This window comes from Neophocaena asiaeorientalis, unplaced genomic scaffold, assembly GCF_003031525.2.
Source record: "Neophocaena asiaeorientalis asiaeorientalis breed wild unplaced genomic scaffold, Neophocaena_asiaeorientalis_V1.1 scaffold45, whole genome shotgun sequence".
Lineage (NCBI taxonomy): Eukaryota > Metazoa > Chordata > Mammalia > Artiodactyla > Phocoenidae > Neophocaena > Neophocaena asiaeorientalis.
In genome coordinates this window covers 12,318,510-12,335,009 of record NW_020174642.1, presented here as the reverse complement: position 1 = coordinate 12,335,009, position 16,500 = coordinate 12,318,510, and the positions used below count along the sequence as shown (strand labels likewise).

The window sequence follows — 16,500 nt, the reverse complement described above, 5'->3', positions numbered from 1 at the left end:
ATGGGTGGACGGGTGGGTGGACGAATGCCGCCCCGCCCTAGGCCGCCAGCTGCCACAGCGCTCTGCCCCTCACCAAGAGGCGTCTCTCAGCGAGGTGGAAGCCTGGCATAACAGCCGCCTGCTCCCTCAGGTGCTGTCGGCATCTCCTCGATGGCACAGGGTGTCCATGCCCCGTCCTCCAGCGCTATCAGAGGTTCTGGGCCTCCATTTCTGTAAGCGGTCCCCGCCCCCATTCACTTCTCCATCCTGGAAACGCGAGGGAGCCCAGCTGACTGCAGTACATGCACGGCGACAGTGGCCATCACAGGGCGTGCCTACGACTGGGCACAGACAAGGGTGCTGTCACACTCAGGACAAAGTACTCACTGAGAAAGCCCTTAATCGCAAAATACAGGGGGGCATTCATAAAGCGGGGGCAGGGGGGTGAAGGAGCCTTCTGGGCTCTCCATCCCGCCCCTCCCACCGTCCCGCAACTCCGCAGCAGTAACGTGAGTGGAGAGAAGGCGACAGCGTCTGCACTGGTCGGGCCCGGGGAGGGCTGGTCTAACAGTCCCCGGGACTGTGACCTGGGCTCCGGACCCACCTTGGGCCTCAGGGGGCAGCACCTGCCAAGACAGCAGTGTCTGCTGTACGGGGGTCCCGGTCAGTATTAAAGTTGCACACTGCTCTCTTCTAACCGTAATTTTCTGACGACTACGCTAAGCCATGTGCCTCTCATCCAGAGTAAACCGCCAATACCCTGCCGTGGGGGAGGGAGCGACCCTTCCACAGGAGCAGTGAAAAATCACTGAAATCGCACTGCTACCGAAACCAAGGAAGCTGCTGCTACACGGTGCTGACACGTAACTAAATTCGAAGAGGCGCACGTTACGCCATTTTCGCACGTTACGCCATTTTCGCACGTTACGCCAGTCTTCACGCAGGATTTGGAGCGCTTTAAAATTAGACAATACTAGAAGACTGCATTTCACATCCTGTAAAACTGTCCCAATTTGGTATAAATGGGATGGCCAGTCCTAAGAATAGTCATAATTTTTAAAGGCATTATTATTAGTTTCAAATATAGGGCACGTTATAAATAGGAACGTGTATTAACACGTACCTAACGTTGTTTAGCAGCGTTCACGATGAATCTACAGACACAGGAACGTCCAGTGAACAGGGCTCACTTAATACACGGGGCTGCGCTGCTACATCTTGTAACAGCTAATTTCTCAAGATGTTGGTCTGAAACCGCAACGCACTTGGGAACGGTTTTCCTACCGAAGAATAAGATTCTAGAACATGTGAAGACATTTAGAATTTGTATACAGTGGGACAAATACACACCACGTGAATTACGATAAGTTCCGAAAGAATGATGACCGAATGGTTCGTACACGTCTCAAAATTTTCCCGAATTTATGTTTAGCAATGAGAAGCCACGGAGGAAAAACAGTGGCAAAAAAGTCTAAATTTAGCGTATTTGGATGAAAATGTCTTGCAGTTTTGGCTTTTGCCTTTGTCTTAATGTCCTCCTGCTTGTCTTAATGCCACCTTGCTCTCTCATGCCTGACTGAGGAGAGCAAACACACCGACGCCGTAACCAGGTGCAGGTCGGGAGCAGCAGGGACGCGCCGAGAAGGCTACGCCCGCGTGCCCTGGGGACGGTGCCTCTGTCCTGGACACACGCGGTGGGCATGGGGCCCACAGAGGTCACACATCGCAAGGCCCCGCCGCCCCTAGACACAGAGCTCCATTAGGACCAGCGTCTGTGCTACAGTGAGCAACGTGCTCTTACAACAGATTGCTGACTCCAAAATGAATGTCTTCTTCCTCTTCTTGGGAAGCCACACTAAAGAACCGTGGCTCGTTTTCTTTCCTGGAGAGACGACTGTCTCCTGTCGCAGCAGACCCCAAAGATGCGGTGCTGGAGAAAGACCCCGTTCCAGCCCTGTCAGCTGCTGGGTAACGAGGGGGCACCCGGAAAACAACCGGCTATCCCCTCAGCAGGAGCACTTCTGCACCTCAGACATTTTCTGTTGGTTAACGCATAGCACGTGGAGACAGCAAACTCTCAACACCTCCTAAAGCAACAATTCACCCCAAAGCCAGTAGTTTGTGATTTTTATAGTCACAGGCAACTTTTAAATCTGGTGTTAAGAAAAAAATATTGATCTTAACAGGTCAAGTTGAATTAAAGACTGAAATTATCTGGAGTGTTGAACGGAAGGAATTTGCTCTCCGTGTCTTTAAAAGGAAAACACTGTAACGGCGGCAGCCACAGTCTTACCACAGCATGAGGAGTAGTTTTGACGTTAGAAAAGTCAGTCAGTAAGGAAGAGTGGCAGCAAAGGAGAAATTACAAAGCATCTGTCTCTAGAGGGAAAATCTCCTGGGACTCAAAGCTACACACTTCAAAGATTTCATAAATGTCTTCCTAAAAAATACATTAAACCTTGAAGCTAACGTGATTTCTAGACATGTCTAGAGACATGTTTTTAAAATCTACCTCTGTGAGTCCCTAGCTAAAACTCTACGAAATGCCAACAGAAGAAAAGAGAGGCACTCTAGAGGGAAAGCAGAAGTAAACAACCTAAGTGCCCATCATCGGATGAATGGACAAAGAAGATGTGGCACATATATACAATGGAATATTACTCAGCCATAAAAAGGAATGAAATTGAGCTACTTGTAATGAGGTGGGTGGACCTAGAGTCTGTCATACAGAGTGAAGTAAGTCAGAAGGAGAAAGACAAATACTGTATGCTAACACATATATGTGGAATTTAAGGGAAAAAAATGTCATGAAGAACCTAGGGGTAAGACAGGAATAAAGACACAGACCTACTAGAGAATGGACCTGAGGATATGGGGAGGGGGAAGGGTAAGCTGTGACAAAGCGAGAGAGAGGAGTGGACATGTATACGCTACCAAACGTAAGGTAGATAGCTAGTGGGAAGCAGCCGCTTAGCACAGGGAGATCAGCTCGGTGCTTTGTGTCCACCTAGAGGGGTGGGATAGGGAGGGTGGGAGGGAGGGAAATGCAAGAGGGAAGAGATATGGGAACATATGTATATGTATAGCTGATTCGCTTTGTTATAAAGCAGAAACTAACACACCATTGTAAAGCAATTATACTCCAATAAAGATGTAAAAAAAAAAAAAAAAAAGAAGTAACCGGCATCAACAAGATAAACTCACAGGCAGGTCAGAACACGTTCCCGCACTGCACCGCGTTGGAAGCCCGGTATTTGCACTTCAGAATGAAAGACAAAGGAGTTACCTTTCCTCTCAGAGCGTCTCTTGCGCCTCCTTTTACACCGGCGGATGCTGAGGACAGTCCCCATGGCCAGCGTCCCCGCGATGAGCGGGGCCAGCCCTGGCCAGCCCGGCCCCGTCCCTGCCCCCGGCCACTGGGGTGGGCGCTCAGCCAAGCATCTGAGCCGCGCGGCTGTGACGGCCCTCGTGGACACGTGGGAGGGTGGCTCCTCCCCCGCCCCACGCTCACTCTTCAAAGCGCAGATGGAGGGGCCCTCAGCCCTTCCAAGTGGGCAGGGACATGACTCCGGGGGGCGGGGTGTGTGTGTGTGACACCATCTCCCCATCAAACAGAGTCCTGCCTAAAAAGCCCCAACGTCTCCAGAATATACACAATTCCTCAAATAATGAAGTAGAACCACCAAGAGTCCAGTTCACAAAATAACACCGCCCAAAGTAACGCTCCCACGCAGCACCGCTCAGGGACCCAGGACCCCGCGGCTTGGGGACACCGCTGGCCCCACCTGCACGTGGGCACCTGGCGCCAGGCAGGCACGACCCTCCCCTTCCCACCCAACCTGGCTCGCCGGGGGGTGCAGAGCAGGGCACACACACACACGCATACACACACGCACACGCGTGCGTGCGCACAGACACACGCACGCGCACAGACACACGCACGCACACACATCTCAGGGCGCGGGACCCACACTTGGACTGGCCCAGCACAACCCACAGCCCTCAGCCCCCCTCGTCCAGACACACTGTGTAGATGCTCTCCCACATCTTGGGGTCTCTGTCCTTGGAACAAAAGGCAACTGCATCCGAGAGCCCTGAGGACCGGGGTGTCTTGCGGAGGAGTCAGTGTGCAGGGAGGGTGTGAGTAGCAGAGCCCTTCAGCAAAAGAAAAGTTAATCGACGCGTCAAAATCTTTCTCTCCGCACAACTGCCCGTGTCTTGCATAAAAAGCGTTCCTTCCCTGGTAATGCCAGCGTCGCTTTTCCAACTTATTATTCCAAAGGTGCGTACGAATTAACGCCGGCTTCACCACGACTGCACGTGGCGCCTGAGCCATGTTTTGTCACATCGAGCAGCTCCTATGACTCAGATTTGTGTGTGCCCATCCGACATGCTCCACAGAAGACGTGGCCCCGCAGCACCCCTTCCCCAGGGCTCCAGGCAGCGGGCACTGGTGGGACAGAGCCCACCGCTCACCCTGGGGAGGGACCAGAGTGCAACCCTGAGAGCACGCCCTCCGACCCCCGTCCCCAGCTGCAGGGCAGCTCAGCTCCTAGCGGCAGTCGTTCTAACTCTGCTTCCCTGGGTTCTGTACAGTAGCTGTCTATGTGGCCTCCATACATCACACTGCAAATTAGTTTAACTCTATTTTCTTTTTGTTGATGCTCTGGCATTTGGGGGCCTTGCAGACCCTGGGAAGGAGAGACTGCCCCTCCCGGATGAGCTGATTTGCAGAGACAACAGAGGGCTCGGCCAGGAGCAACGCAAGCCACAGCCCACACTGAGATCTAACCTCCCTCCAGGCCCCTGCTGCCCCACCCCTGCCCCAGATCACTCGGGCAGGGACCAGGCAACCAGAAACCACCGCTACAGCCCAGAGCCTGCCAGGGTCACTCAAACTGATCAGTCCTAAGTGGTTCACTCTGCCCTGCCTTGCTGTTCTCATGGAAACCCCCAAAGGCCTCCTCACTCCCTCCTCCCTCCTGTGACCCAAACGGGTGTCCGTGTCCTGCGGGGTGGGCCACGTGGCCCGGCGTCTCCGCGGCACCTGAGGCACCCACTCACGACTACCCCGCGGGCGCAGGAGGGACAGCAGCACGGTTCTCAAGACGCCTGGTTTGACAACATCGAGTCTGTTTAGATTCCTTTTAACTAAAGAGCACCGAATACTCTATGAAACGCAAGGACAAGCTGGCTTCCTACTATCGCATCGTACAGCCCAATTTCACATTCGCGCTACATTCGTATAAAAACTCAGGTAACGTGGCAGTTACGTGCATATAGCCTTCACTTCATAAAGGGATCATTTGTTTTTTCTCATCAAAGGACACGACCGAATGCACAGTTAATCTTCCTCACCTAATAAATGCCGTGTTTTCCGCTTTCCTGAAAATCAGAGTGAGTCAGAACCCACCGGAATGACAAGGCAAGTGGAGCCCTGATGCAGCGTCTGTGGCCGTGGATGGGAGGGGCCCTAACGGAGCACCACCTTTCTCAGCGCGTCTTATCTTAGAGCCGTTCCACGAGAAGTTCCCACAGGTGAAATAACATCCTCTCTCTGCATCTATCACGCTCTTCTTTTTTCTTCCCATTTCTTTCTGCTACCTTTAGGATTATTTAAGAGGAGCATAAAAATAGAATACCTGTATTCGTGGGAATCAAGAAATTCACAGCAGAATGGCAATGATTTGCTGCATCAGATATGGTTTCTAGAACCACTAAATTGACAGTAATCTAAAAGAACACTTTAAAGCTTCTTCCAATTTTAAAAGTACACCGATTTCGGGCTTCAGCTGTCACATCTATGCAAGTTAATAACTACTGAATTCCAGGAGAACGTCAGAAACAGTTGTACACCATTAAGCATCTTCTGACATTCCTGGTACCTAATTAATTTTATTTATCTATGTCCTAGAGTAAAGATTCCAACATTTAATGTTCCTGGACTATTAATTTAGGATAAGACTCTTGAAAACTGTTTTTCTACTCTTTCAAGAAGGAAACAAGGAGTTTATGCCATCAGAATTCTACAGTCTCTAAACGAGTCAGTTCTTCATTAGTTATTCACAGATAATCAACACACAGGAAACTGTAATGGTACTTGATTTAATACCATGGTGCCTCAGAAAGATCTCTTAATAAGAAACACAGCAAACATTCACTCACTCGTCCAACTGGGAGCAAGCACCTACTATGTGCCGGGACCATCCTCGGGGCCAGGGCTCTGTCGGTGAACAGAGGACGTTCCCAGGCTCGCATGGGGCTCACGTCCAACAGGAAAAGAAACCCAGTCAGCAGTTAAAGGACCCGCGTGTCAGAGGACACCGCACGGCTCCACGAAGACGGCAACGAAGCCAAGCCTAAGGCGCTGAGGAGGCTGACGTGAGGCCCCGGGGAAGAGCGTTCCAAGAAGACGGAGGGCGAAGACGCCGAGGCAGAGCCCCGCGTGGCCCAGGAACAGCCAGGAGGCCAGAAGTACTGGAGGGTCGGCTCACTCTGCCCGGGAGTTTCCGTGGGGCCTGGCCTCTGGCCTCGGGGGAAGGACAGGTGTGGGGCAGGGCTGACGCGGGGAGACAGGTTAGGAGAGTACTGTAAACAGACCCAGTGGTCAGAGCCTGACGGCCGCGGACAAGGTAAGACATAACCAGACCCGACGCACCCTAGTGCCACAGTAGGCAGTTCTGATAGCTTGGATCTGGGGCAGAAGGGAAAGGACAGCCCCGGCTTTTGGCCTGAGAGCCCGGAAGGACAGAGCTGCTGAGACTGGAGGCCTGTGGATGGGCGGGGCGGGGCGGGGGGGCATCGGGAGGTCAATCTGATGTCCCAAGTTGGAGATGAGGTGATTCCCCAGAAGATGCTGGGGGACCCGGGGTCTGAGCCTGGAGAGCAGGAGAAAGGTCTGGGCTGGAGACTCAGGTGTGGGACTCACCTGCACAGAGGTGAGAGTGGGTGAGTCCTGAGTATCGAGTGTAGACAGAGCTGGGAAAGGCACTGCAGCTGGGCAGTTGGGGGAGGGGACAGCCACTGAGGCGGCATGCACAGGACGAGTGTACCGAGTGACCACCACCCGCTGGTCACTCCAGTTAAATGTCACCAAATCTTAGTAAAGGAGACTCTGCAATGACCGCACGAGGGGCGGCCTGGACACAACCCCCACTTGTTTCACAACCGGCAGGGAAGCCATTCAAGCGTTTTGTGCAGTGTGAAACCCGCACGGCCGTACAGCATGGCCATGGTTACAGCACAGGGGTCATCGGTACCAAGCCCGGAGCAGGTCTCCCTGCTGAAGCCCTGCTCTACCTCCTTCTAGCCTGGGGCCGCGGCAAGTTCTCACCCTCTCGGCTCCGAGGTGACAGCGATGGTTGCCCCCAGGCTTGCTGGGGGGACCAAGTGAGGACAGTGTGCAGGCCACAGTACGGCCACCTTGGCTTCAGCTGCTGCCGTATCATCAGGACCTCCACCTTACGAAGAGAAGCAGCCAGCTGGAGAGGCCAGGTGATCTGTCCAAGGTCACAACTGGACAGGCGGCAGGGCACGGTTCCGAACCCAGGACACTTCCCGCTCAGGACCCAAGCTCTTCACCCTCCACAAGGCCGCCATCGCAGCAAAAGCACGGCCACTCAGGTTCACTTTTTTAATCTGTTAAGATTTCTCACAATATCATGTCAAAGTAACACGCACGTATTTCTTCAACTAAGCACATTTCTACTTTCTACGGCAAGACAGCTCCGAGCAGGTTAGGGTCAGTGTAGTTTGCAGTGCACCTGCAAGTTTCCTCCACTCAATTAAGATCACGAACTAAAGTAAGCTTTTTCCATTTTCTTTTGAAGTGACTCTACCAAGGAACTTTGGATTAAAATAAAAATTTACGTTGATCAGGTAAGTACAGCAGGTGTTGGATTTGAAATAAAGGAGGGGAGACACTTGAATTGAAGGCCCTAAAATTAGTTCCAATAGCCTAAGGCCACCCAAAACAAGGAAGCAGCCACAGATGATGGCACGCAGACAGCTCAGGGGGCCCACGGAGGCTCAGGTGGCCCACGGAGTAATGCCGGCAGCAGAGGCCATCTCCAATCTGAGAGGCCTGGGCTGCGCACAGAGAGCTCTGATTCCTAGTTACAGACCGAAGGAAAGTTTGAAACAAAGAGTGTCATCAAGTCTGAACGTAAATTTGAAACTGAACTGGGCATACAATTGATAGCCATGGTTTAGACAGGTATTTCTTTAAAGACTATTCTTGAACCATCCTTTAAAAACAATGTTTTCTGTTACTGATTATTAAAAACAAATGAGAACATATACTTTTTGAAGTATCAAGTAAATCTGGCTGGGCCTTCAAAGACAGTGATTCTGCTCAGTCTAGAGTAGAAAAACCTCTGACCCAGGTAACCTACATATACTTGATCCTAGGGTTGGTTTTTTTTTAAAACCGGGTATGTGTACATGAAAGAACCAACATAAACGTGCAGATGTACAAGCAAGGTACAAAAGGACAAAAATGGTCAGATCTGACTAAAAACTCAGACAAGACTGAATGGAAGAGAAAAAACTTAAAAAGAGATCAGAGGCATCACAGCCTGGACCTGCAGGGTGGAGACCCAAAGGCACAGAACCCGTGTGTCCAAGGACCAGACACACGACCAGGGAACACACCAGAGCTGCGAGAGAAGAGAACTCCCCAGAAATGAAGGTCTGAATCTGCCACCAAACGGACACCGTGTGCACAGAGAAGGTGATAAAAAGCAACGAAAACTCACATTTTTCTCAGCAATATCACTGAAACTCATGACTAGAGAATTCAAAGGAAGTCTAGCCCAGAGCAAACTGGTTACTGAGGCGATGAAGCCGGGCCGGAGGGCGGCGACGGGATATCCCCCAGTCTGAGAGGGGAGTACGATCCCAGCTCGGGTCCCATCAAGCTGGTCAACTACGAAGGTGGGGGGCCCACAAAATCCCGAGTCCCGGCGCAGGGCAGCGCCCAGGCCTCACCTCCTCAGACCCGAGGGCCCAGGGGCTGGAGGATACACCCCCACCCCAGACCTGTGTCCCCAAACTGCTGGGAGGCTCCCAGGAGAGGTGGGTGCTATCCTGGGCGGATGCTCAGAGGGACGTGTGGGGGCAGGTCCCTCACTCTACCCGGGCCCCAGAGAACCCCGCTGGCCAAAGTCTACCTTCACTCTAGAAGTCTAGCTCTCTGGGACCCTGTGCGCAGAGTCTGAGCCAGGGCTTTCGGCCCCTGGATTCCATCACCGATCCCGGCCGCTGCCTGGCCAGACCCACCCCCTGCCCCGGGACCCTGTCCCAGCAAACACTGCTGCACAGTCAGCCTGGGGAGAGCAAGTAGCGGCAGGGACAGGACACTAGAGTGGGCGTGTGGGTCAACATGGCCGTAGGGAAGAGCAGCTGCAAGACAAGGGCTCGTGGGAGAGAAATTTTAAACCTTAAACATTCACATTATTTCTTCACTTTATGTTGGCAACTCTTCACTAAAGATCAAACACACATACACAAATTTGGGTGAATTTTAGTCTTATTAAAATTAGCCATCTGTCACGACACATTCAGAACTTGATAGTATAGACTATTTGGGGTTTTGTTGCTTTTGTATCTTATCTGAATTATAAAACCTATTTGAAATATTAAGCTAAAATAATGAAACTGTAAAAGTATATTATACATAAATAAGCAAAGCAATAATTTTTTTAAAGACTGGAACAGACGTATGAAACTGTGCTTTCCAATTCCATACCAGGAGCTCAACTTATTAGAATTAAGTTTATAAATTATTTGATAAAATTTAATTTACAAATCAGGTCACTCACTGAACTAAACCAGCTGTAAGTATTCCATACCACTGCCTCACGGGTCCTTTAAAATGGCTAAAGCAAAGCCAGTGAACGGAAGCTTTTCTGCAGGAAGTTGCTACCTGGGCTCGGGGTAGGAACGCAGGACAACCGAGCTCAGGACGTGAGACGGGCTTTTTCTTGCCGTCTCAGCGTGACCTCACAGCGCGACCTACCCCCGTCCGCCCAGGGCTCGCGGCACGCTTGACGTGTGGGCGCCCGATGGCGTGGGCGCCCCGTGGCCTGCCCTCACCCCTCACCGCCGCGTCCTGGTGTCCTGTCCAAAGTAGGCAATGACACAGAACGCCAATGCCGGGCAGGGCCACTCTGTGGTCAGGATGGATCAGGACACCTGAGTGGGCAAGAGGGAACCTTTGGGACGAAGGACACGGGGGTGGTGCTGTGCTAACTGCGTACACTGTCAGAGCACATCTAACTGAACACGTACAAAGGGTGATTTATACTGCATGTAAACTGTACCTCAATAAAGGCAACTTTAAAAAAATCACAGAAAAAAACCCCACAAATAGTAGGAGAAAGTCATAGTCTCAATTTGAAATGAAATGGAAAATAGATTTCAAGAAGAAGGAATGAATGGATTCCAAACACAGAATGAATCAGCTGGAAAAGACTAGAACGCACACGGGTCTCTCAACAGGACTGCAGAGGAAGGCTTACGGCAGCTCTTGCTGCCGCCGGCTGACTCCTGAGGAGACCGGAGCGGGGAAGCGAGCAAACTGCCCCAAACTCAGGCTGCAGCCTCCTCTCACCACCCCGCTCTACCACCCCGGCAATGCAAGAATGCAGGAGAAAGACAGCACTGAGCAAAAAAGACACGACCCAACTATAAAGCAAGTTCAAACGTGGCACGACTTTCGGCAGTTAGTGTAGTGTCCTAAAAGAGAAATCACTTAAAAATCTTCCTTTGCACGCACAAGTGTGACGGAGGAGGAACTGTCACCTGCGTCTTACCTGGCTCTGTAGCGAACACCGTCTGCTAATCATGATAACGTAAATGCCATGTACGGATTTGAAACTGAGTGAACCATGGTCACAAAACAGAAAATAAAATTTTCTACTTTGATAACATCAAGAAACCCAGAACACCAAACCTGACAGAAGCTGAACAGCGGAGAGTGAGGAGGAGGTGATGGGCAGGGTAGGGTAAGTGGCCAGGTCCACCTGACACGTGGGGAGCCAGGAGACGTCCAAGGTCCAAGAAACGGGCTAAGAATCTGCAGTTCCTAAGACAACCAGCAGGGGGCGTGGCTGCCAACCTGGCTGGCTGACCCAGTGCTCCTGCCCCAGTCCCCTTTCTCCTGCCCCCTCTTGCAGAGATGTTACAGGAGTTAAATACTCGCTTTCTCAGTCTCCTTTGTGACTACAGCTGGCCACACGACACTGTTCTGGCCAACGAGATATAAATGAAAATATGCAGAGGCTTCTGGAATGCCCCTGGTGAAAACGACAGAAATGGGCTGCACTGCTTGCTCCTTCCTTCCCAGCTGTTATTGCCTTGAACACGGATGTGAAGGCCGGAGCTGCAGCAGCCACACTGCAGACACGAATGGTTAGGAGAACTGCAGAGACACCGAACCAGACTCCTGACGTGGTCGTGCTCTGAGCCAGCTCTAGCAAAAACCTACCTTTGCTTTACTTGTGAAATAAGTAAATGAATAAACCCCCAGTTGTTTAAGATACCACAGGTCATGTTTTCTGTTACTTTCAGCCAAAAGCACTCCTAAATGACACGGGAAAAGAAGGGAAGGCAGAAGCGTAAGTGAGCTAAATCCTCCTGTATCTAAACCGAAAGTCAACAGACACTGTCCAAAATTAACAAATCAAATAACTGCACGTGTATTATTAAGAAACAGGAAGCACGGCAGTGACTGCCATCCCCACCAACAGCAGAGCACCCGCCCGGCCAGCCCCGGAGAACGACCTTTCCAGCCCTCCTGCCATTGGTCACGGCCACGTGACGACAGCTCTACCCACTGGGATGGAAACAGAAGCGTCACGAGGCAGCTTCTGGGAACCTCTCCAAGAGACAGCACACAGGTGCCCTGTATCACACCCCCTCCAGCACCTGCCCCAGCTATGGGTGGTTCACACACAGCAGACCGAACACCAGGACAGACGGACACCAGGACAGACGGTCTGGGCCTGGACGGGCACTGCTGCTTCACCTTCCTCCTGGTGAAGCTCCCCACGCGGCGCCTCTGTCCCCGCAGCCAGTCCTCACACTGGCCAATCCAGAAACACAGGTATCTACAACTCTTTAGAACAATCAGGGCTGCCTCTGGGGAGGGCGAGGACTGCAGACCGCTGCTTTCCACCGAAAGCCCTTCTAAATTACGTGACTTGTCTGACTTCGGAAGACATCGCTGGTAAAAACTGAAAAACAGAATCCAAGCAGGCCTGGTCTCCTCTCCCGCACCCCGACGTGCCTCCGCCCAGCCGGCCTCGGCCCTGCCCCTGCATGCCCCCACCCACCACAGTCGCAGCCCCTCTTGGGCCCACCAGGCTGCCGGGGTCCTCTCCTGCCCCTGCCCCCCCCCCCCCTGCCCACATCCCCATGCCATCTGCCTGGAAAATACACACCTTTCAAGACTCCTCCCGCCTCCACGAAGCCTGCGGCCCCTACCGCAGGGGGGAGAACAGGCCACCTGCCTCTGGCCCCTACTTCTGTCACAGCAGCAGCAGACACACCACTGTCGTCACCTGCTCACTTCCCTTCCCCCCAGCCATGTCCCCGCCCCAGTGCCCGCCTGGGCAGCGCCGCAGAGGCCTGAGTTCCACCATGATCCAAGAGACCCACCCCTTCCTCTAAGCAGCTCTGGGCTTTGTTCTTCCAGAACGGGCCCCACGGAGCTCTCATCGCCACTGCCAGCTGCTGCCCCACAAACTTGATGGAGAGACCACATCGAATGCCCTAGCCCACGTCCAAAACGTCATCCGTAGACCGTAAGACCAGCAAGGGCCCGCAGCATCCCGGTAATAAGGCGGTCAGGAGACAGCCTTCCAGAATTCTCCATCTGCACAGGAGGGCCAGGGGTTCTCTGATGAATTCAGCATTTCGAATTTTACGGAGGGGTGACTACACAACGAATCTGTCCACAAGAGGGCACTGCTGTATTTCTACAAGTCCCGTATCTGTAAATGAATCTCCCATTTTTCTTTTTACACATTAGTCTCAAGTATCTGGATCCATTATTTTGTGTTTAGTCAGGACCAGAGCACAAAACAGCTACAAGAAAGTCAGCAAGCAACTACTAAGAGCAGCAGATACTACTCCGCACCCAGCACTGCAAAGGCAATCGAAGTTTTATCCACCTAGAGTCATACTTTTGAGGTTAACTGTGTACCATTTTGCTCGCAGCCACCCTCAGGCAGGGGTGTGGAGAGAAGGCGTGTGAGGGTCCCTCCTGGGTCCTCTCTGAGACACCACCCCCTGGGAGAGGTCCCTACCCCTGCCCTGAGGGTCCCCCGCACTGGCCGACGCTGCCTGGAGCGACAATGACTCTTCTCCGTTCCCACCAGCCTCGGCGGGTGATGTCCGGCCCGTCCCACCCTGGTCCCGAGGGCCTCGGTCAGTGCCTGCCCACAGATGCAAGGCACCTATCTGCCGGGTGAACGAAAGAGTGGGGGACGCAATACACATCTTTCTTGAACACTGCAGCAGACCCGTGACCTCACAACCAGGGGCGCATCTTCCTGGACGCGCTTTGTGGAGCTGACGCCGATGAGTCAGTCCAGATGACACAAGGACACTTTCTCAGTGGCCGTGACTCACGCCAGAAACTCAGTGAGAATCACTCTTCGTTCTCAGCCAAATTTTGTTTTATTTCACTGACCTTCAGGAACGTTTATAAACTGAAGTGTCATCTGTGTGAAATAGGTTACGTTAGCCAGTAAATCACATTAAAGGGGGAAAATGTCAAGTATTTGCCCCCATGTAAGGATTCCGCCCCCTGCATAAGCGCTGGGTGTCCCTGCAGCGATGCCGCTCCCCACCTCGGGCACTAGGAGCCCTGGAGTCACCTGCACTCGCGGGGGCCCACGCCTCACGCCGGGCGGCGGGGGGCTCCTCCCCGGCCCACAGCTGCTCCAGCCTTCAGGACACCCTGCAGGCCTGTGAGGACCTCGACGCCACCCTGACCGCTGGGGGTGGCAGTGGTGGCCACGTGTGGACGTGGTCTGGTCGTCGCAGGTCTGGGGCACCCTGGCACCGTGCAGGGAGAGGGAGTGTGTGGGACAGCAGGACTGTCCCAGAAACAAAGAACTGTCCTGCCTGAAGCACTGCCATGCAGGTGACAAAGAGGTTCATGGTTACTCAAGCCCCGTTTCATATATAATCAACTTCCAACACACCCAACCATCCAGAATCGTAACTGCCGAGCGAACAGCAGGGAGAACGGCGGCGCGCTCCTCCAAGAACGAACCCACGAGCTGAACGCCACCCCACTCAGGTCTACACCCTCGGTCTGTGTCACCCTTGCAGCGCCTGCGTCTCTGCATTTACAGGCGTGCGTGCACAGGGTCCTCCTGAGAGCGGCGGCGCCCGGCGTTCACATGTCAACACGAGAACTATTTCGTGGTACGTTCTTAATTTCTCTTTTATTACATTTGAATACGGTTGTAATTATATAACGTGGTACCTTCTATGATTTCATTTCAGAATAAAAAGGGGAGTTAATCAATATTCGCTATAAGCAGAATGCTGGGGTTGGCGGCAGAGAGACACAGCGAGGAAAAGCCCCAGCGTCTGAGCAGACTCGGGGCTTCCCTGGGCCTCCCTCAGATGTGTGCAGCCACGTAAATGCTGCAGAGGTTCCACAGCGCAACCCCCGAGATGCCCCAACCTCGGAAGATGTTCTCACCTGTAAGACACAAGAAGCAACTTCAATCTTTTTAAGGAGCAAGAGAGGCAAAAGCAGCAACTGTGCCTGAAACTAAAAATACAGGCTCCCTCCAGCGTCACCGTCAGATGGCAAATGAGGCTACTGACAGGAGCGCTTCCACCAGTGGAGACTTTTTCTGGCCACTTCCGTGTTTTTTTTTTTTCTTTTTCAAATCACTCTGAAAAAAAGACTAATACTTCAGATTATTGTTGCCAGAATTAGCTCTCATTTTATGAAACAAATACAAAATGTCTGTTCTGCAACTAACACCTGTCAACACAGAATCAGTAGGAGACGTGATTCACGACGTTGTGGTCTCTGATCATGCCCAGCCCTCCGTCCTGCTTCAGATGCCACCTTTTGTCCTTGGTTATTTCTTCTAGGCCCTCAAGGACAATTTACTTGTGCAAAGGAACATAAATAACTCGCTTCTCCGGTACATGCTTACATTACATAAAAAAACACTTTCTATCTCACTTAAACAGTATAATGAATGAGGCAGTTTACGTCTATGGCACCTTGGACGTAGGTGGCCCTAAATCACACTGCACTCGCAGCACTAAAGCATGTCTCACTCTGGGATTCTCGCCGTCTCTCAATAAACTCCAGCTACAGAGAAACTGATTGAAGGTCACTAATCGAGCTGAACCATGAGCTGTGGTTGAACATAAAACTCCACCCCTCTGGCACAAGCGGCGGTAGAAGTCACCTTGGTTTTGCCCTCCCCATGTGCCAAAAAAAAGAAAGAAAGAAAAAAAGCATCAGTAGAAGAGTAAGCCAAACTTCTTTTAAAGGTCTCCCTGGGAACTAGGTGCCTGACATTCTTGACGTTTACAGACACAGAAATGGCAGGGGGGGCTTTTCCAGGCGCACCTCTCCTCCCCCACCCGACCCCGTGGGCTCCACGTCTGCCCCGTCCAACGTCCCCCCGGCCCAGCGGGTGCTGTGATGTGGCAGACACTCCCCAGCCCCCACCGAGGGAGTGAACGTACACAGAACACGCTACTTCTGCACTCAGCAGCCTCTGGCGGCCACATCCCTATACTTCCTCCCCGTGAAAAAACCTCCTTGAAAGTTCAACGCTAGACCTTCTGCGGGCCTCAAATTAACCTGACATCCCACTACCGCGATTTGAACACCTGTCTCAACTCCTCTCAAAAGCAGACGCTGAATCATGGAACAGTCACAAAAATAAGTGCTAACGAAATTTTCCTTGAATCACCTCAAGGAAAAGAATTGGCGGCAAAGGCTTTACAGCAAGTCCAGCGTGGCGTCCCCTCTGCAGGAACCGCGCCGGCCGCTGGGGGGCAGCAGAGCACCGGCCGAGAGACCGCAGGGACCGTAACAACCCGTCTCTGCTGGAAGCCAGCCCATCACACGCATTTTAAATGGCAAAGCCAAAGGCTTAACTAATCATCTACGGCAAGCCAGAGGCACTCCTGTTAGTCAAACGTTAGCAGAGATGTACGGGCGTTTGCTCTTACCTCGCACTCGACGTGTTTCTGTTTCCTCGGCCCTTCGGTGCAGGTGGGGCGGAGAAGACCTAAGTGTGGCGTCTGGTTGGCGAGCTTCCTTCAGGCCCCTCTCCAGCTCTCTGTGCCCAGCCTGAAAGCCTTCCCTCTGTAACAGAAGCATTCCATTACTTTGCATTAATTTAACTCAACAGTAAAGCCTTTTCACCAGTGCAGGAGCTAACTCTAATAATAAAGATTGTTAATTAAAAGTCCTCTCCTTGGGAGATGGTCCTGCAGGCCACACAGCACAGGCAAAAAAAAAAA

At 52.3% G+C, this 16,500-nt stretch overlaps 1 protein-coding gene across 1 annotated transcript in view; it reads right to left on the bottom strand.

Annotated features, from left to right (window-relative positions):
- Positions 1-16,291, bottom strand: part of ADARB1 (adenosine deaminase RNA specific B1) — a 69,616-nt gene extending 53,325 nt beyond the window's left edge. Inside the window, exon 1 of the mRNA XM_024758432.1 lies at positions 16,207-16,291. The gene's annotated coding sequence lies outside the window, so the exon portion shown is untranslated. The remainder of the gene's footprint in view (positions 1-16,206) is intronic.
- Positions 16,292-16,500: the final 209 nt, after the last annotated feature.